Source organism: Canis lupus, chromosome 35, assembly GCF_003254725.2.
Source record: "Canis lupus dingo isolate Sandy chromosome 35, ASM325472v2, whole genome shotgun sequence".
Lineage (NCBI taxonomy): Eukaryota > Metazoa > Chordata > Mammalia > Carnivora > Canidae > Canis > Canis lupus.
The window spans coordinates 5,927,237-5,948,004 of record NC_064277.1 but is presented as its reverse complement, the minus strand read 5'-3'; the positions used below and the strand labels follow the sequence as shown (position 1 = coordinate 5,948,004).

Here is a 20,768-nt window from a genome sequence, read left to right as displayed (position 1 = left end):
CCTTTGATCAAAGTTTTATGCTTTTAGGAGTCTAGAAACTTGTAATTTTTTTTCTAAATGTAGGGTCTGTGATAAGTATTTCGAATTTAACTGTTGGAAAGAAATCTGTGACTAGCTTCGTGACTTGTAACTAACTCTTCTTTCTGTTACCATATGGTGTTTCCTTTAATAAAAACATTTTGCAGAAATAATGATAAAAAATTACTTTAAGCTTTTATAAAAGTTAGATGTTTCTGGCAATAAAAACACTCCTTATAATGATGTAGATAACTTTGTATCTGGTAAACAGGAAAAAGTCTGCTGACCTTGCCATTTTATTTCTAAGTAAAGATGATGCATCCCATTTGTGTCATTCATCCTTGATCACTTCCTGAATATCTCATTCGTTGACCTCTCTCTTTAAGACTGCAGGCATGTACATTCAAGGCTCCTGTTCTATTTGTGTTTCCTTTAGGATCCCATTTCCTTTGACTGTCTGCAACAGAACAACGTATTCTCTATCTTCAGAGATCTGAGCCACACTGTGTGTCAGTTCTGATGAGTGTAGCTGCGTGGAACAACAACAAAAAAAAAGCTGACCTGGCTGAAACACATCTAACACACGCCTGGAGGTGTGCAGACCAAAGCAGCTGTGAGTGATGGCATGAGGGATCCAGCCTCTTCTTTTTGTTCCCCCATCCCTAGGCAGAGGCTGCTGTCTTATGTGTACTGCCTAGTGGTTACAAGATGGCTGCTCCATCTACGCCCCAGCCGGAGCGATGGGAGAAGGCTTGCAGGGTAAGAAGTCAGAAGACTGTCCTAGGTAAAAAGCCTTTCAGGAAAACCTCGTCCAGAAACTCCTGTTTATTCTTTGGCTGGACCTGGGTTGCACAACCACCTCTAGGCCCAGGATAAGAGTCATGGATGATGTAGGGTCAGCCAACCGATACCATCTGCTGCTCACGCTACTGCAGGGAGGGAGGAGGGGCTTGCCTGCCTTCCTATAGGATCTTCTTCTGATAGGTCTTCTGTCCCCCCACCACCTTTAAGGATCCCCGTCAGTGGTTCTGGGTGTATATACGTGATGTGTTGGTTGTGCAACTTTGTCTTTCTAAGAACTGTGTGATCTTCCTTCTAGTGAACTTGGCTGTGTTGCTCATGCACAGGGCCTATGAACTTTGGCCTGTAAGATTGCATTTCCTTATGTTAGTTCACAGGACAAAGTGAAAGTAGAGAAAGCTTAAATCAATGTCTTACTCAAAATAATCTGGCTTAGGGTGGAGGGAGAGACGGTCCAGCCTCAGATACGAATAGGAATTATAGGAACAGAAAAGAGATGAGTCAGAGGGAATGCAAATTATTCTATATTACAGATGCTGAAGCAGTCAATTGGTTTGCTATGCATTTAGCCACCACTCTTAGAGAACTCCTTCTTGGACTGAAAAAGAAGTGTTCTGGCACTTCCGATGGTTTTAAATTTGTAAGAGTTGAATTCATGCTGGTCTATATTTAAAGTTCTGTGGCCACTTCTACAATAAATAGCCGGGAGTATATAGAGTTAAAAAAAAATCCCTTGAGGTTAAACTGGAAATATGTTTCTCACTCTTGTTTCAAAACTAACACGATCATTGGGCTTTTCGCATTTTATTATAATCCACAAAATAATTAGCTGACGTGTCTTGGAATAAATGTGGATTGAGATTTCCTGTAAGAGGCTGCTTACCCCATCGGGTTCGGTTTTTTTTAGAGACCATGGTTGTAAAGATCACATACGCTTCTCTCAGTTGTCCAGAGATGTGAATGTACCACCTGTGGTAGCCAGTCTCTGAGGGGCCCCCAGTGATCCCCACCTCCTGACATTCACACCCCATGTGGTTCCCTCCCAGCTGGACCATGGGTGGTCTGTGTGGCCACACACTACGGCGGAGGTGATGATGTGTTATGAAACACATCATGGCTGCTGCCTTATTCTCTTTGGTCACTTGCTCATGGGAGCCAGCTGCCACCCTGGCTGCAGGGAAGGCCACGGGGGGAAGAGCTACACTTCTGACCAATGGCCATGGAGGAACTGAGGTCTCCTGGCACAGCCAAGAGAGTAAGCTTGGAAGGAGAGCCTCTAGCCCCAATCAGGCCTTTACATGATACAGGCCCCCTGCCACCCTGTCCCCCAGTCCTGATTGCAATCCCCTGACGGACCTGGTACCAGTATCATCCAGTCAACACGCTCACTCTGTAATTCCTGGCTACAGAAACTGTGAGACAACGAAACGTCTGTTGTGTTCAGCCATGCTGTTTTGGGGGTAATTCATTACATAGCGATAGATAACTAACCTACTAACCATCCCTCTTCTGAATGGTTCAAATCAGCTTTGCAATCATCCTGAGAACAGCTCCCTAAAACGGAAACATCAATGGCCACTGTGACTCCCAACCTTCCTTACAATCTTTGAAAAGTCAACATGACACACTACAGAGTATGGTGTCACAGAGACATGGCCAGTCCCGCAGGGTGTGTTCAACAGGCAAGGGGTGGACTCAACTTGGCAAAAAGTGAACTTGGAGGTTTAGGACGTGATTTTTACAGATGACGATCATTAATAGGAATAATACTCAGAGGCTTATAATGGCCTTTTAGACTTGGCACTGCTCTACTAGTAGGCAAAGCATTCCTAAGAGAATGTAGCCAAGGGCATATGGCATACTATTAATTATAACCACAATTATCACTTATGCACTGATGCTTTACATCATTATTTCATCCAATCCTCACAACCACCCCAGGAGAATGGAGGCCCAGCAAGGGTAAGCAGCTAGAGAGCATGAAGTAAGGGAGTCAAATCTGGGCCAGGAGCTAATTTCTTACTACAAAGACCCACCCCTTTAATCACTCATCTCCCCACATTTTCCTTGGTTCAGGCCACTAATGTGACCTGTGAGCTACCACATAAAGCACAGGGTAACGGGAGAAAGACATGGAAATGGTAGCTGACAGAATTAGAGAACCAGGAAGCAGATTACAGCTCTGCTACTTACTAGCTCAGTGACCCTCAGTAAGTTACTTAACCTCTCTGAGTCTTTCATGGAAAGACAACAATTCTATAATGAATAGCCAGGGGTACAAATATTAAAAAAAAATCCCTTGAGGCTAAACGGAATATATGTTTCTAGCTTTTGTTTTAAAATTAATAACTAATAATCTTCTTTTGCATTTTAATATAATCTGCAAAATAACTAGAAGATATGTTTGGGCTTAATCTTCTGCAAGGCTGCTTACTTTACCGGGATGGTCGTTTTGGAGGCCAACGGTTGTGAAGAAGAGGAAGAGAAGAATTATCTATCTATAGAAAGGTACACTATCCTAGCCATCTGTCCATCCATCTGTCCATCCGTCCATCCTCTTTATTTATAGAGGAATTCTCTAGGCTCTAATAACTTATCCTCCTTTTTTCTGCAATCTCCCTTTGTAGAAGGTGAGCATAACATCAATATGTATAACAAAGGAGTACTATGAGGATTAAATAAGATAATTTATATAAAGCATTTAAAGTATCACCTGGCCATATGAAGTGCCGTGCAAGGGCTCACTGTTGTCATCGTCATCACTGTTACCTCCTTGTTCTCCCTCTAAGGAGAGGGACCCCAATCTGATGGGTCAAATTCCAGCACCCAGCCTGAGTGTGAGACTGCAGAGTGAGAATGGCGCCCACAGAGGCATGGTTCTCCCCAGTGTCCTTCTTGCTTTTCCTCACAGTGGAAAGATCAGAGGCCCAAGACCTATTCCCTAATTCCATGTACTTAGAGTCTTAAAGAAGATCAGCTCTTTTGCCCTGCCTGGGAGGAGAGCTAGCCATATCTTCTTTTCTCAGGAAAACATAGATTCAGGACCTTACTTCCTTGTCCTCCAGTGGTACAACTCTGAGATCTGGGGTGTGGGGCAGTGAAAGAGGTCTCTAAAGGCCTCTAGATAGGCCTCCAGCTCCAGCCCCGCTTTCCAGAATTCCAAGAATTTGTCAGACTATATACTCCATTGCCCACAATGTTTAAAATTGCGACTGTCCACAACCGGTGCTGGTAATCCCAAATCCCTTAGCTATAACACCAATTTTGCACTCTTGAATCCCATGGTTATTTCCAACAATACCGACGACGGGATGAGAATAGCTGGGATTTCTTGGGTACTTACTATGTATTAGACATTCAAATATCTATCAATTGATTAAATTCTTGCAACTCTAAGGAAGAGGCTGTTACAGCCTCTATTCTATACATCAAGGAAATGAAGTTCAGAAGGGTTTCGGAGTTCACAGGTTACATGACAAGTAACTAGGCTGGGAGGAGAAGAACCTGGGTCTGACTTCCGAACCAGTGGTTCCCGCTGCCATGTGCAGCAGGCTTGATCACACCACACTGAGAAAAGAGATCACATCGAAGAGTACAGGGTAGACTCCGTGGTTTTGACAAGCCCAGCTCTGGACTGCTAATCTTATATGTTCTCAAGCAAAGGTGGTTAGATTGAAAATGGGAGAACCAATGTGACCAGGGGAATCAGGGTGTGGCAGTGGTGAGAAGGAGAAAAAAAAAATGGATTATGGCCTCAGCTGGGTCTATGAAATGCTTTTGGTATTTTAGAGAGTCTGTGGTTAGGATGGGGAAAAAAAACAAAACAAAACAAAAACATCCCATCTTTTTAGAGTAAAAATCTCCTTTTTTAGACGGTATTATAAAGGTTAAAGGAAATGTGCCATGAGATTCCCTTCTACAATTTGAAATGATTCAGGACACACTTCACTTAGACTGGGAAATGAAAACCATGTGACTGACACAGCTTCAATTTCCTCTGTTGAAAACCAAATCCCATTTTCACTTGTGGGTATTTCATTCATCTTTGCTTTTTTGGTTTTTTAATTACATCGCAGAAAGTGCTACTGTAATTTCCTCCCTGCGTAACGACAGCATTATTCATCAAGAAGCTTTTAATTCTATACAGCGATTGCTTCTCTTCAAAAATCTGCTTTCACTCTCTGCAGAGGCAGAAGGGTGTGCTTTTTTGACCTTAGGGTTAATTGTCTGCAAATAAGTTTAAATCACACAAAACCTCAACCTGGGAAAAGGGAATGCAAGCGTGACCCTTCCCTTTACCTTATTGTTAGAGGTGGTAGGGAATTTGGGGGGCAGGGCAAGGCAGCTCGGACCCTGTGGCCTGTGTGGTCTGTCCTGCTGGATTCAGCTCTGTGACAGGATTGTCTTGTCCACGGGGGTGTTTTAGGGTCTCACATGGTATCTGGATCACAGAAAGGAGTCGATAAATGATTGGAAAAGTGATCCAAATCTAAAGAAGAGTGAATAGAGGAATAGGCTCTCAAGTGTTCCTGACTTTTGGATTTTTTTTGAAAGTTATGTGTGTGAAAAGGTCCTATCTCTGGGGAGAAGCTGTGAGGAGACACCAGGGGCCCTCCGGTGACCAGTGACTAGGACTGAGGAGGGAGGCTGATCTGGGAGGAAAGTCTCTTGTGCCCACAGGATCCAGTCTCTTCTTCCCAGACTCTCCCCTCCCAACTGCACCACCCATAACATCCATCTTCTCTCTGACGTCTCTAATTCTCTCCTGATGGGCCCAACACTCATTTCCTCATTTGACTCACTGTAATTAAGAATCATTTCTGAATACCCGATCTGTGGCTTGATATTGGAACTTGGGGAAGTAGGCTGGAAGGGAATGGATAAGAACATTGACAGCTAACATGTGCGGAGTACCTGCTATGTGCCAGACACACCTGCCTGCAGTTCCAGGCATTAACCTCTCAAAGCCTCACTGCAGCCCTCCAAGAGAGGTTCACATGCTTTATCACAATAGCACCCCATATGTACCTCTCATTATAGTCGTGTTTTGTGTCACTAGAGCCATTTGTTGACACGTCCGTCACTTCTAAGGACAGCTCATTCACTTCTGCGTCCCTAACACCTAGCTCAGTGGCTGATACAATGACTGGTGATGAGCAATATTTGCTGTATTATTTCAGTGGCTTCTGATCAACGAGGAAGGATGCATATTAGGAAGCAATGCAAAACTGTACGCACAGTCCCAGAGGGACCGCTGTGCAAGTCTGTCACAGCAATGGGGTCAGCAGGACCCCAGGGGAGGACAGCAGAAGAGGGGGCAGAGAATGCGGGAAAACAGCTTCCACTCGCATGGGCTACAAGAGGGTCTGACGTGGCAGGGCCACGGTGTGGCCCAGATGACACGTGACGTGACAAATCACTTCAGGCCACTGAGAAGCAAAAGGTGCCCAGCTGTGGCTAGCAAATACTGAGGAACTGAGAGGGACCAAGGGGCCCTGCTGTTATCATCTTCAATTTTTAATGGGAAAGGATGTCTGAGAAGATGGAGGTCAGACAATGTGCCCCAGAGTGACTGCCCCATAGGCTTGGGATGCAATTGCACTGCAAAGGGACTCCTGAGCTCCAGGAGACAAACAATACGGCCCAGCTTCTGCCCCCAGGACAGGACAGGACAGGACACTACCCACAGCGGAATGTACAGGATATCAGAGGGTAGGACAGAGTGAAGCTGCTCATTAGAAACCATGCTCCTGCCCATGGAAAATGCCCAACCCGTGGCTCCTAATCCACACGGGGCAGGAGCCCATGGCGTGAGCCCACAAGTGGGGAGCATCTGGGAGGACTTGGGGGGCAGGGGACTGAGGATCTCCTTACTCCCAGAGAGAAAGAGGAGAGGTTCGTGGGCTGTATGGAGAAAGGGGTACCCACAGAGAAGAAGAGGGAGGGAAAGGAGGAAGGGGAAGGAGAAGAGGAAAGGCAAATGGGAAGAGAGGTATCTTCCTCTGCATGGTGGCGTGGGGGTGGGGGTCCCTGGGGTCTGTTGCATTTCCTGGCCGCTTCATGGCTTTTTTTTTTCTACATGCCTTTTAAAAACTCCCACTACTCCAATTCTCTTAAGTGTTTAGGGTCTGTCATCTTTTCAGATCAGCTGACCTTCCCTGGATCATGGGTTCTCCTGGATGGTATGGTGGTCACACCCACATCCAGGTCTCAGTGTTGCCTCTAGACGATGAGCATGTGGTCTTAGAGCCAGTGCGTGTAGAGCCAGGCTGCGTGGGTCTGTATTCCAGCCCTGCCCCTTAGCCGCTGTGTGACGTGGGGCAAGTTACTTCGCCTTGCTGTGCTTTGGTTGCCTCACCTTTAAAGTACCTTATAGGGCTGAGTGACTCACTGAATTAATTCATGTGAAGCTCTTAGAACATAACAAGCACATGATAAAGTTACTAATCACAATGATTTGGGGAAGTAAAATTACTGCTAACAAGAGGACCATTTAATAGGAGTGATTAAGTGAAGACTTAGCTCATGACCTCTGCAAGACTGGCAACTCTTTGTGTAATCTGTCCTTTGTGAAGGATATTTTTGTCGATTGTATACGAGCTCTTAGAAGGAATCTTCACTTCTCTCTCCTGTTCTTGGGCTCAGACATATTAACTAATGATAATGAATTACTGCCCTATGACATATCTAGGGAAAACAAAGCCAAGGAGAACAGTTCGAATTGGACAAAGATCCTTTTGACCTTGTAAAAATTCCTTCTTTACAGGGCGATCTAGGCCTGAGGTCAGCTGAAATCATCTTCTTGCTCAAGACCAGCTGATACATACTCTCTTTTCCAGTCTCCCCCATGGTCTCAAAAACAGAAGCATCTATATCCTCTTTCCAAACATTCAGTGCCTTCGAACTCATGCTGTTTCCGCATTAATCATCTTGTCTGTCTTCAATCGTTCTTTCTCCCTGAAAAAGGCTCATATTTCCCTCATAAAGTTTTTGAAAGGAAACTCTCCTGTGGTGCTCATCTTTGTTGAACAATTTCTCGAAATGGAATATTATACTTCTTGCCTCTACACTTCATCCTGAAGTATGGGGGCTCCATTAACACCATTGTCCTGTAACTACGTATTTGAACGTCTCTGGTAACCTTCAGTGCCCACCTGAGCTCTATTACTCCATCTTCACTCATCTGGACCTTCGTGAGCATGTCTCAGCCAATCCCATATTCCTCTCTGAAACTTCCATTAGCCTCCATGACCTTGTGCTCCTGGAAATCTTAGTTAACTTCTGACTGCTACTTCCTGGGCTCTACATTTGCGGTCTTACAACTCATCTGCTCCCATGTATGGCTGGGTGCTCCCAAAGGACCTAAACTTGACCCTTTTCTCTTCCCCGGTTATGCTCTTTGCGTTCTCCAAGCACATGGTTCAAGTTGCCACCTTTATCTAGAGAACCTGGGTGCTGACTTCTCCTGCAAGCCCACACATCCCAACACCCGCTCAGCACCTCTAGCTAACTTCATGTCCACAGGACTCAGACCCAACCTAGCCCAAACTAAGTCCCTCTCCCCTCCCATGTCTGCTCTTTTCACTGGGTGCCATCACTCTGATCACAGTCCATCATTCTCCAAGGCACCTGGATACTCAAAGTCTTGAGATCATCTTAGATTCTTCACTTTCTCTGGCCTCTACTTCTAGATCTTTTCAATTCTGCAATCTCAGAAAAATACCTCCTCCTCTCAGTGCTCATTAAACATGGCCCAATTCAGTCTCTCCTCACTAGCTTTCGGCCTTTGCCTTCCACTCAAAATCTCTGCCACCGGTCTTTACCCGACTCCAAAACATCATCATCTCCACGAAGCCCCATCTAATCCCGGTCCTGCTGTGTATCTCATGAACTGGGCACTGTTTTCTCCTCTCCTACAGATGAAGAGAGTGAGGCATAGGGAAGTTAAATCTAAGGTCATACAGTCGGTAAGCAGTAAAGTCAAAATTTAAATTCCAGAATGTTTAGCTCCAAAGGCACTATTATTCTGTGGGTCGATTGTTGGCTACTTAGCTGGATGAGCAGATGGATGGTTCAATGGGTAAATAGGTGAATAAATGAAGAAATAATACACAGGGTTTAATAACTAAGAGCAACCCATGCCACCATGTGGACTGGCATATGTTTAAAATGGGAGGCTTTTCTTGGCAGAATTTCTGTAGAGCAGTGGTTCTTAACCAGGGGAAATCTGGCAACGTCTGGAGACATTTTTGGTTGTCACAACTGGTGTGTGTGTGGGGCGTGGTGCTCGTGCCATATGGGGGACAGAGGCCAGAGATGCTGTCAACATCCTACCAAGCACAGGACAGCACCCCCAGCAAAGCATTATCCCGCTCTAGAATGTCAACAGCGCCAACGTCGACAGACCCTGCTGGAGAGTGATTCAGGTCAGTCCCTTGGGAAACAAGCAAGTTTTCTGAGGCTAAGTGGAGGAATATGATGAGTAAATTTATACTTGACAACTCTGTGCTTCAAAAACAAGCAAATAGAAAACAAAAACAAGGCGAGGACAGCTCGTGCTTAGAAGAACGAGGGCATGGGCACCTGTGAATGGCTGACATGCCCATCCCTGGAGGGGAAAGACAGAGAGAAGAGAGGAGACAGAGCGTGGAATACAGAGCCTTGGCCACATCCCAAACATCTGCAAGAGAAAAGTAAAATACACATACAGGTGGATGCATGTTGCCTTTTCTGAACAACCCCCCCCCCCCCCCCATTCTAAGGCGGTGTGCCTAGCCCTGCTTCCTTGCTCCATCTCTTGGATATTCCTGCCTCGGTCTCCTCTGCGCCCACCCCCGGGGGGCCGGCTCCGAGACTGGGGTGGCTAGGCTGGAGCTTCAGCTCAAGGTGAAGCTCAGGGTGGTCGGCCCTCTGCTCTGCCCTGGGGATGATGACTCAGGACACTCGACAGGCCCCAGTTGGCTCTGCCGGGGGGTTGACGGGGCTCTGGTCCTCCTCACTCATTAGCACAAGCCATTTGTTCAGTTCCCTTGAGAGGATGTCGAGTCAACATGCGCTTAAAACCAACTCCAAGCACCAGCTGCATGGGGCCTGGCTCCCTCCTGCAGCAGGAGGATGGATTCTGCTGGGGACGGACTAAATGCCTGCTTCACTTAAGTGCCCTTTCCAGCTAATTGTGAGACATGGAAATAACAGCCATCTGTGGGACGAGTGAGCTCTGCAGATGCCGAGAGCCACTGGAACCTACCACCAGCTTCCTGGGTACAGGCTGCAGGGCCGGCCACTGCAAAGCACGCTGCCCAGTGCTGGAGACAAGGGGGCCCCCTTCCAAGGTCAGCAGAAGAACTGGTGAGCTCAGGCAGGGTGTCGGGTGGCTTTGGGGTGGACAGCTTCAACTGGCAGGTCCCCCAGATGGAGGGCAGGGCGGCGGCAGAGTCGAAAATTTTACCTAAAAGTGCAGCTCACGGTGGGCAAGTACCTGGTTATTTCTTGAAAAAGCCCAACCACAGGAGGCTCACGACTGGACCTGACGTCTCTAATGTTCTACAACGAGCCTCCGTTTCGTTCCTGTAGCCAGGTTCTCCTAAGTGGAGTGAGCTGTGCAAACGGAGGCTCTCCTGATTTAAGCCAACCGCCGCCAGTTATAGCTCTCCACAGCGCACGACGTGTTTTCCCTGTCACTTACTGCACGGAGAGAATCATGTGAGTATGTTCTCAGTTTTGCCAACAGCAAAAATCATTTTGGAGAAGGCGTTCTTTCTAGATGAAGAGAATTATTATTCCCCATCCCTCCTTGTCCCCTCCCCATCATGAATAAACAGTCATTTCAGCTTTAGCAAACCTCGCTTCAAAACCAGGCAAAGCAAAACAACAGCAAAACCCCGATAAAGATGGAATGCTCTAGAATCCATGACTCCCCTCCAAATGTCACAATGTGAAAGCAGCCGAGTCCCTTCTGAGCACGAGTAAGGCACAGCAGGCCACTGCCAGCCATTAGACCACTATGAAATAAACCCAAATGACGGGCAGCCTTGCAGGCCAGCCGTGCCTCCTCTAGCGCAGTCTCTCACGGAGCCGCATCCCTGTGGCTGCAAATTCCTGCTACCACTGGAGATGAACAAAGGATGAAACATTAATGACCAATTTGCAAATGTTCTAGGACCCCCTTAGATCATCGCGGGTTCGTCAATGCAACATTCACCCATCTATCACTTTATTCTTTCAATTATTCAGTACCATTAAGCGCCCACAGTAGGCCAGGCTCCCACGACCTTTCATCCACATTACCTCCCCACTAACAGCTTCATTCACCTGGTGGCCCCTCTAACTGCACAGGCGGATCGACCTTGGCCTTGAGGCAGGAAGCTCAATTAGAATTCATTCTCTCTGGGCATCCCTTGCATTGCATTTCTAAGCACCGAGGACACAGGGCAATGCGCAGATGTGACAGGAGCTCGAGGAACTTTTCCAGGTGGTCCCAGTGCATTGGAGGGAAACGTACCTGCAAATGAGATCCTTGTGGGACCTCAGTCTGTGAATTCTTCAGACCCACTTTGTCTGACTGAATTGATTAATGCAGCCGTTAAGAAATATGTACCGCGTGCTGACAATGTTCCAAGCACTGCCTCAGAGGGTGGCAGATACAGAAGATGAGAACAGGTAAGAGCAACATGGCAATGTCACAGCTGCTGTGCAGGGCTGAGCAGTGTCGTGGGTTCACAGGGTCAGGTTCTGACCACACAGATATGGAGGAGGCCCCCTTCACATCCGCAGAGTTGGGGACCACGTTGGAAGGATGACTTGAGGGATGTGGAAAGGCCCTCCTCGTTTCAGATGACTCCCTTTCACTGCCTGTTCTAGACTCAAATACATCCTGGGTCACAGGGCTGACACCAGAAGGTGCCCTGAATGCACTTCCTTCAAAATTACCCGAACCCCACCAGGGTAGCATTTCTGATCTTCGTTTCTCTCCTTTGTTCTGGCCACTCAGCATTGTGCTGCTACCTCTGAAAAGTGATAAGGCATTCAAAGGACACTGTTGCCACAGAGCAAGTAGCAGATGCTGTGAAATAGGTAGAAACAAAATGTTCCAGGAGACCAGTGGAGAGAGAAGCAGCTCCGGGCAGAAGAATGGGATCTGACCTCATGAAGGCGGCAGCGTGTGAGCTAGCCGTTGAATGATAGTTCTCTCCAATAAACTAATAACGATTCTTAACAACCTGTAACCCCCCCCACCCCTGCACCTCGTCCCCACCACCCCCCCCCCCCCCCGCCACATACAGGAACCACAACTATTTACTAAGCAATTTCCTGGGTGCCAAGCACTGTATTTATGCTATTCCTACTAGCCCATTGCAAAAACATGTTGTTAATTCCATTTTACAGATGGGAAAAGTGAGGCTCAAGGAGGCTAAGGTCCCACCATTTGCACAAGACAGTGACAAAGCTGGAATCTGAATCATGTTTGTTTAATTGAGACCATCACTGTGATGGCCTAAGGACGAGACATGTGCATCCCATGTCACTGGGGAGTGTTGTATGCACAGAAGGGAGGGCCCTCTGCTGCTGGGAGCGAGTGTGGGAGCCACTGGTGGGAGCCAGATGGATGAATTCTGGGGGCTAGAGGGTGCAGAACAGACCTCGGCTCTGGGGACCATGGCCTCGCTAACTACTGATGCTCTCTACCCTTCCATAGCTTCCATTCTCTGCTCAAGCAATGGCTATTCGGTAGCAAGGGTCTCTTAGGTCAGGAAGGGGGGGATGGAGGCTCGTGCCTCCTCCTCTCTTTTCTCTATTTTTCACATATTGTTAAGACAATCAGAGAAACACTAAAGGAAAAGCAATTAATGTGCTCATGTTTTTCGCATCTTAACACAGATGTCGTCATGTGTCTGCATTTCTTTGCAGTCCTTGCCAATATGTACCCATATTTCCACATAGTTATGTGATGTATGCACAATTTTAGGTTTTGTTTCATTTAACATTATTGTCTAAATATTTTCCTATTTGCTGCAGTCTTCATAGTTATCATCTTGATGGTGGGCTCCAGACATCAAATTTGCATCCCCCGCACAGGGGCCTGCTGGCTCGGGAATGAGGCGCTTGAAAATTCACTCCCCAAATCTACATAGCCCTAAACGTGCACACATCTGTTACACACTCTGGTGAAGAGGTTCCAGAGCGTGATTAACCCAAGCGAGGATCAGAAAGACAAACATTTTAAAGAGGAAAAAAAAAAAAAAAAGAGCAAAGTTTCTATTTGCGTTGCAACTGCCGGGGTGGAAGAAGAGGGAAGAACCCGCAGCCAAGTGCCATGGTAGGGGTGGGTAGCACATCCAGACTTTTAAAGTCAGGCCTCACAAGGCTGGTGTGCTTCACTGTGCAGTCACGTAACCGCTTAAATTCACCCACTTCCTTCCAATTAAGCTTCCTAAAATAACAACGATGACAATGCTGATAAGCATAATGCAAGGTAACACTTGTACAGCACTTCTTCACATGCCCTGCGCTATTCCAAGAGTTTCACATGTATCCACTCATCTGATCGTTACAAGTACCTATTATTCCTGTTTCACAGGTGTGGAAACTGAGGCAACCAGAGGGACAGGCTCTTTCCACAGCTAGTGGCGAGGATTTGAACCCAGGCAGCCCAGCTGGAGAGGCCACACTTGGAACCATTTTATAATCACTACCTCAAAACTCCGATTTCATTTTCTTCCCTGCTCAAAATTCTTTTCTCCTCTCCCACTGATTATCAGGTTCGGTTCCAACCCATTAGGCGGCACTCAGGCCCCATACAACCTGCTTCCAGAGTCCTGTTCTAGCTTTCTTCCTATAAGCCCATTGCATGCTGCTCTGTTCCATGCATGAGGTACAAAAGCATGAGCAGGGGGTCCAGTATCACTGCTCTGGGCTAGTAATCCTTAGTCTATCTTTCCTGTCCTCGGCCTAGAAGGTTCTCCTCTATTTCTGAATATGCACATATTACCCATCTTTCTGGTCAAGGAGCTTCCTCTTCCCATACCACTCAGCTCTCCCTTTCCTCTGAGTTCCAGAAACCAGGTACTGTGATATCTCCTCCCAGCCTTGACACTGAGATTCACACAGGGAAGGAGAGGGCTAAGAGTACACAGCTGCACACGACTCCTCTTCTCATTGGCCTCTCTTCTCATTAGTCCCTGCGCTCATCCCACTGCCCCTCATACCTCACATTTTTCCTTCCCTTTGAGTTGTAGCCCATCCCATATTTCTGGCTGACCTTCAAAGTTTGGAAGGAGTGGTGTTTGGAGGGCATTCTTCCTGCTTCACCTTCCTTCTAGGGTTTCTGAGTTTTTATTTATTTTAAAGATTTTATTTATTTATTCATGAGAGACAGAGAGAGGCAGAGACAGGCAGAAGGAGAGGCAGGCTCCCCGCAGGGAGCCCCATGCAGGACTCAATCCCAGGACCCAGGAATCACTCCCTGAGCTGAAGGCAGACATTCAACCACTGAGCCATCCAGGCATCTCATGACCCATACTTTTTTAACCTAATGTTATTCTCATTTGGGTAAATATCTTACATTTCCTACATAAGCCTAAATTCTAAAAAATTTAGGTAAGCTATTTTTCTTATAATCCATATAGTGCCAAGTAGAAAACCTGTCACTTGATATTCAAGACATGTCTGGTGAATGAATGAAGGAATGAATGAATAACGTCTTCCAAGAGGACCAATATGATAAACTCATGAAGAATAAATTAATAATAAACAATAATAAGCATCATATTAGAGATCCTAGCCAGTGAAAGAAGGTAAGAAAAACAAATAAAGGAATGAGTTGGACAGAAAAAAATAAAATCCTCTTATTCACAGATGTCATGATTTGGCCACATAGATAACCCAAAAGAATCTATTTAAAAAAAACAAAACTACTAGAATTTAGTAAGGTCACAAAACACAAAATCAGCATTTAAAAAATCCATTTTTCTATAAACTACCAATGAACTGAAAACCAAAATATAATAAAAACAGCGCCATTTGCATTAGCATGAAAAGACATGTAAGAATAAATTTTTAAAAATAAGTGCCAGATATGTGTGATGAAAAATACAAACACATGGAGATTTAAAATGATGAGATATACCATGATCATGGATTGAAAGAGAATATTTTGATGTCAGTTCTTCCCAGACTACTCTATAGATTCAATACAATTCCAACCAAATTCTTTTTTTTTCTTTTTTTAGATTTTATTTATTTATTCATGAGAGACACAGAGAGAGAGAGAGAGAGGCAGAGATATAGGCAGAGAGAAAAGCAGGCTTCATGCAGGGAGCCTGATGTGGGACTTGATCCTGGGACTCCAGGATTATGCCCTGGGCCAAAGGCAGACACTCAACCGCTGAGCCACCCAGGCATCCCAATTCCAACCAAATTCTGAGGAGGAGTTTTTGTAGAAATGAGCAAGTTGATTTTAAATTTTATAAAAAAAGCAAAGGAATACCTTAAACAATTTTGTAAAAAAACAAAACTGGAGGACTTGCACTTGACTTCAAGATTTCCTATAAAAGCAATAGTAATCTAGCCATTGTAGTATTAAAGAAAGGATAAACAAAATAGAACAGAAAACCCAAAATAGATCTATACACACATGGTCAACTGATTTCTCAAACAGGGGTAAATGCAATTCAATGGAGAAAAGAGAGTCATGGTGCTGAACATGGTGCTGAAACTACTGGATGTCCATAAGCAAAAAAAGTAAAAAAGGAACCTCAATTCACATCTTGTACATTCTGCAAAAATTAACTCAAATTAACTTAAGTGTAAACCTAAAACTACAAAGCACCTAGAAGAAAATTTTTGTGATCCTGGATTAGGTGAAAATTTCTTACATACAATGCCAAACATGTGATCCATAAAAGAAAATATTGAAAAAATGAACCTTAATAAAAAGAAAAAACCCAACTCAATTAAAACAGTGAATGAAAGAGGAGTGCCTGGGTGGCTCAGTCAGTTAAGCATCTGACTTTTAATCTCAGCTCAGGCCTTGATTTCAGGGTTGTGAGTTCAAGTCTAGCACTGGGCTCCTTACTAGGCATGGAGCCAACTAAAAAAAAAAAAAAATAAAAGATACAAAGAGACAATTCAGCAAAGATATACAAATGGCAAATATGCACATGAAAGGTACTCAACATCATTTCATATTAGCAAAATGCAAATTAAAAACATAATAATTTATCACCCACCTATTAGACTAAAAGCTAACCAAATGAACAAACAATAGATCTGACAGTACCAAGTGCTGATGAGGATGCTAAGCAACTGGAACCATCATATATATATATGTTGCTGGTAAGACTGTAAAATGGTATGGTCACTTTGGAAAACAGCAGAGCTGTTTCTTATAAAGTTAAATATACAGTTAAGTGACCCAGAAATCCCACCCTTGGGTATTTACCAAAGGGAAATGAATGCACGTGAATGTTTAGAGCAGCTTTATTTATATTTGCCCTAAACTGGAAGTGATCTAAATCTCTCTCCCCTGGAAAATGGAGAAATAAACTGTGGTTCATTCACACAATGGAATACAACTCAGCAATAAGAAGGGAAGAAGTACTCTTATACAACAACGTGGATGTATCTCGAAGGCATCACGCTAAATGAAAGAACCAAATTTAAGAACTTACATGGCGCATGATTCCACGTCTATGACATTCTGGCAAAGGAAAAAGCATAGGGTCAGAAAACAGATCAGTGGATGTCACTGGCTGAGAGTGGGGGGCAGGGTCAGCTTAAGGGCGTCAGGTCTGGGAGATTCCGACCCCCTATAAGATGGAACTGAAATCATGCATTTCAGGGAAAGGGGTGCTGCAATGTACACTTGCCTGGCTTGGTCCCTCGGGTATCCCGGGGCGGGGGGCCTCTTCCTTTCTGATCCAGCACACTCCCTTCCTCCTGCTGGGTCCCTGGGCAGCAGGCAGCCCAGTGGGTGCTCTGCTGAGTGCTTCCCCTGTCCTGGGGGAGTGTGCTTGTCACCAGCAGGGCCCCTCACAACTGATACCGCCAGCTGCGGCTGCTTCTAAAATTCACTTCAAGCCACATTTTGGCCTAAAGCCCTGAAGCCTCTTTTCAGGAAGAAAGCATTGAGCCTTCCAGTTTCATTTTGTTTGTTTGTGTGTGTGTGTGTGTGTGTGTGTTTACTGCTTGTTCAAAGAACAATCATATAAGATAAAAATATCATCCCCGGGCCAGGGAATTTAATTCAAACATTCTTAAGAGGAGATTCAACAAGCTTTTTCTCACAAACAAAACAAAAAACAAACCTGCTCCATTCTTGGTTTCCCTCAGTTACATAAAGAAAGAAAAAAATGGAAAGAAGCAGGGAGTATTTACAGGAATGAGAATTTTCACCTGAGAATCTTTACACCCCCCCCCACAAACCTCCCCCCCAAACTAACAGAAATTTTGTAATAAGCACTTTACAGGTGATCTTATTACATCTTCCCAACAACTCAAAGACAGGCAGTTTGCTATTATCCCACCTTACAGATGAAGACAGAGCCTGGAGGGGTCAGTACTGTGTGTCCGGCTGCACAGTTGGTAGGGCATAAGGCAAAGACGTGAATCCACGCACTTCTACCCTGAAGCTCAAGTTCTTAACCAGATGCTATAGTTGATATTTGCACAGCTATGGTTAGAACGGCCTAGGAAGTTGCCTTTTGGTTTATGAAGAAGTGAAAAAGGTATTAGATTTGGATCTTTCCCACTCGTACTTCCTTTTTCTATTAAACTCTGGTGCAGTCGCCTGGGTTAGTCATTATCCGCGGCTCCCAATGGACTCCAATGACTGGCCCATTCGTGGCCTGCCTGCTATCACTCAGTCACCTGCTCTTAATAAGGCAAGGTGATAAACACCCACAAAGCCACCACTCAACATTAGAACTTGAACTTTAACGAGGACCTCCATCTCTTCGTGTGGTCTTCCCTGAACTGGTCCTCCTGACTCCTTTATCTGAGGTCATCACTATTCCGAATTTCTGTTTATTGTCTCCTTGGTTTCTTTTTTACATAGCCATATCATGACTATAATAATATTTTTGGAAGTTACTTTTATTGTATAAGGAGAGTGTCATGTTCTACGTCATCTTTGGGGATTTTTCCACTTATATCCACAACTTTACAACCAGCAGTTAGAATCTTAAAGCCGGATAAAGTTATCTGCAGAAGAAAGGAGGTCAAAGAGGCAAAGACACCTCCTGGGGGCAGTACAAGGTGGCTGTCACCTATCGCTTGGCTCAATCCCCTCCATGTCTTCCTCAAATTTAGCATAAAAGCTGGCCCCTCACCTCGGTTTCTAAGGTCCAGTCCAGTGTGGGCTTTGCCTATCTCGCTGACCTTCCCTCATACCATGTCCCCTCACTTACTACGCTTAGCAACATGGTTCTCTTTTTGTTCCTGGGCCATTCTTGCTTCAGAGCCTGAAATAGCGGTCCTGTTGTTACTGCTCTGAAGTTTTCTCTTAAATGTCACCTTCTCTGAGGAGGCTTGAATGACCACTCAACCTCAAACAGCCCGCTGACACACAGCCTTGCTTTATTTTGGTTATAGCATCTTACGCATTTTTTTTTTTTTTTTTAAATTCTCTCTCTTGCTCCTCTACAAGAAGAAAGTCTTGTACAGGTCAAGCTGAGTATCTCATATAGACCTCTGGGGGCCCCCAAGGCCCTTTCAGGGATTCGTGAGGTCAAAACAGTATCATAAGAATAACACTTTATTTGTACTTTTCACTGTGTTGACATTTGTAATGTTGGCAAAAAAGCAAAGGTGGATAAAAGGCATGATACCTCGACACAAGTCATGGTAGTTAGTGCCAATCTGTTGTTACTGGTGGCCGCTGAAATGTCTTACCATCTCACACTTGCAGGGAAAAACAACAATCTGGTTTCACTTAAGAATGTCCTTGAAAAGGCAGTAAAAATGATTGCCTTTATTATATCTTAGCCCTTGTGTACGTGACTTTTTGATATTCTGTGTGACTAAATGAGATGCCTATCTGCTACACACTGAAATATAGGCTTGAAAAGCACTTCTGTGATCATTTGAATTATGAGATGAACTAGCAACTTCCTTCATGAAACATCATGAACTACTGACAGATGATGCAGAGATTTTCTCAGAAATGAACCAAGTGAGCCTGTCACAACTGATAGCAATTTTGCCAAGGATTAAAAAAAAAAAATCAAGCTTTCAAGTGGAAATCTGAATTATGGACAACTTATATCTGCTGACACTTCCCAATATTTAAGACATTTCAGATAAGAATGGTGGTGTTATTAATAAATGTGATTTTTAAAATCTTGGATAATGAGATGTATCAACATTTTAAAGAGCTGCATGGCTTAGTCAACATATATTTTTCATTTGACTAATGCTAGATGTCCCCAAATCATGCATTTGTAAAAGATCCATTCAAACGGCAAGACAGATTTTAGTGTAAATAATAAAAAGTTCATTGATATTGTTTCGGAATTCTCAGCACAACTAACTTTTAAGAAACTGCTACTTGCTGAGCTTTGGTGTAATATCAAAAAAGAATATCCACAATTTTCTTAAAAAGCTATTAAGATACTCTCTCTTTTTCAGCAACACATGGCAAGGTTGGATGTTCTTCATGTGCTTCAACCAAAACAACTTGGAACACCAGATTGAAAGGAGAAGCAGATGTATGAAGCCACTTGTTTTCTATCAAGCTGGACATTAAAGGGATTTGAAAACATGTAAATCAATGCCACTCTTTTCATTATGATTTAGTTTTTTCCTCCTAAAAATATGTTATTTATGTTAACATGCGATGGCTTCATTATCTCTATATGAACTAATAAAGTATTTTTAAATATCACATTTAAAAATTTCAATATGGTCAACATCAAGAGGTATAACACCCACATAAACAAAAGCTCTCTGAGTCCTCAATATTTTTTTAGGAGTGTAAAGGGGATCTTGAGACTAAAATGTTTGAGAATTGCTGCTCTAGTGGTGGATAAATGAATGAATATACTAAAGGCACATTCTCTTTACTTTGTTATCTGTCCTCCTTGCTCTCTTCCAAAATGTTCCATAAAGCTATGCAGTGGCTCAGAAGTCTCAGAGTAAGGCCAGTGACACGAGGTCCCAATGATAGGAGTATGATGACAGGAGTACATAAGCCCCCGTAGAATTCTGATGTCTCTCTCAGAATCACCCTACACATCTCCAACTATTTTTTCATCCTTTCCTTTTTCTTAAGTGCCTCCATCAGATAAAAAATTTAAAACTCATTCTAAATGTGTTAAATATAATTGCTTTAATTTTAACTACTGGATTGCTGTCATGTTTGGGTTTTTTTTCCCTTCCTTTTTTACTGTTGCACATGGAACATGCAGATGACCTTGCTACACCATCCATTAAAGAGGAGCCTAGCTACCATTTAAACATCACTTTTTAGTAGGAAAGCGCACGACAGGTCTTCAAAGTGACTTTCCGGCTTCTGGGAGACAAATGATATTGTGGTTATGGCAATTTCTGTGGTATGACAGAGAGAATTCATAGATGGTTGGCATCACACTAAAAGGAAGTCAATTTGGAAGGTGTCTCGTGTAGAAGTAAACACAGCATTCTACAACTTTTTAGATAAGCCAAATGATGTTGTAGAACCTGAACTTGGAGTTATCTTGGAAAGATGTACACTCTCATTTTTTAGTGTCATATCACTGACAAACCAGTGACAGCCACAGCACTTGGCTGGCCTCAAAACCCAGAGCTTACACCAAAGTCTACATAAAGTTCTTTGTGTCAAAGACTAAGAGAATGTCCATACACAAGGGCACTGATTATACCTTCACACCTGTCCTGTCTGGATTTTCCAAAATAATCGTCTTCTGCTTTCAAAATCTCATGTTAGCATCTGAGGATGTTTCTTCAGACAAGTA

At 44.2% G+C, this 20,768-nt stretch overlaps 1 protein-coding gene and 1 long non-coding RNA gene across 4 annotated transcripts in view; one reads left to right on the top strand and one right to left on the bottom strand.

Annotated features, from left to right (window-relative positions):
- The window catches only part of FARS2 (phenylalanyl-tRNA synthetase 2, mitochondrial), a 375,390-nt gene that overhangs the window by 29,060 nt on the left and 325,562 nt on the right, over positions 1-20,768 (bottom strand). The gene's annotated exons all lie outside the window — the stretch shown is intronic.
- Positions 400-19,699, top strand: LOC118353389 (uncharacterized). Its single transcript, XR_004812232.2, has 2 exons — positions 400-777; positions 19,444-19,699. It is a non-coding gene; the product is annotated as an uncharacterized LOC118353389 (long non-coding RNA).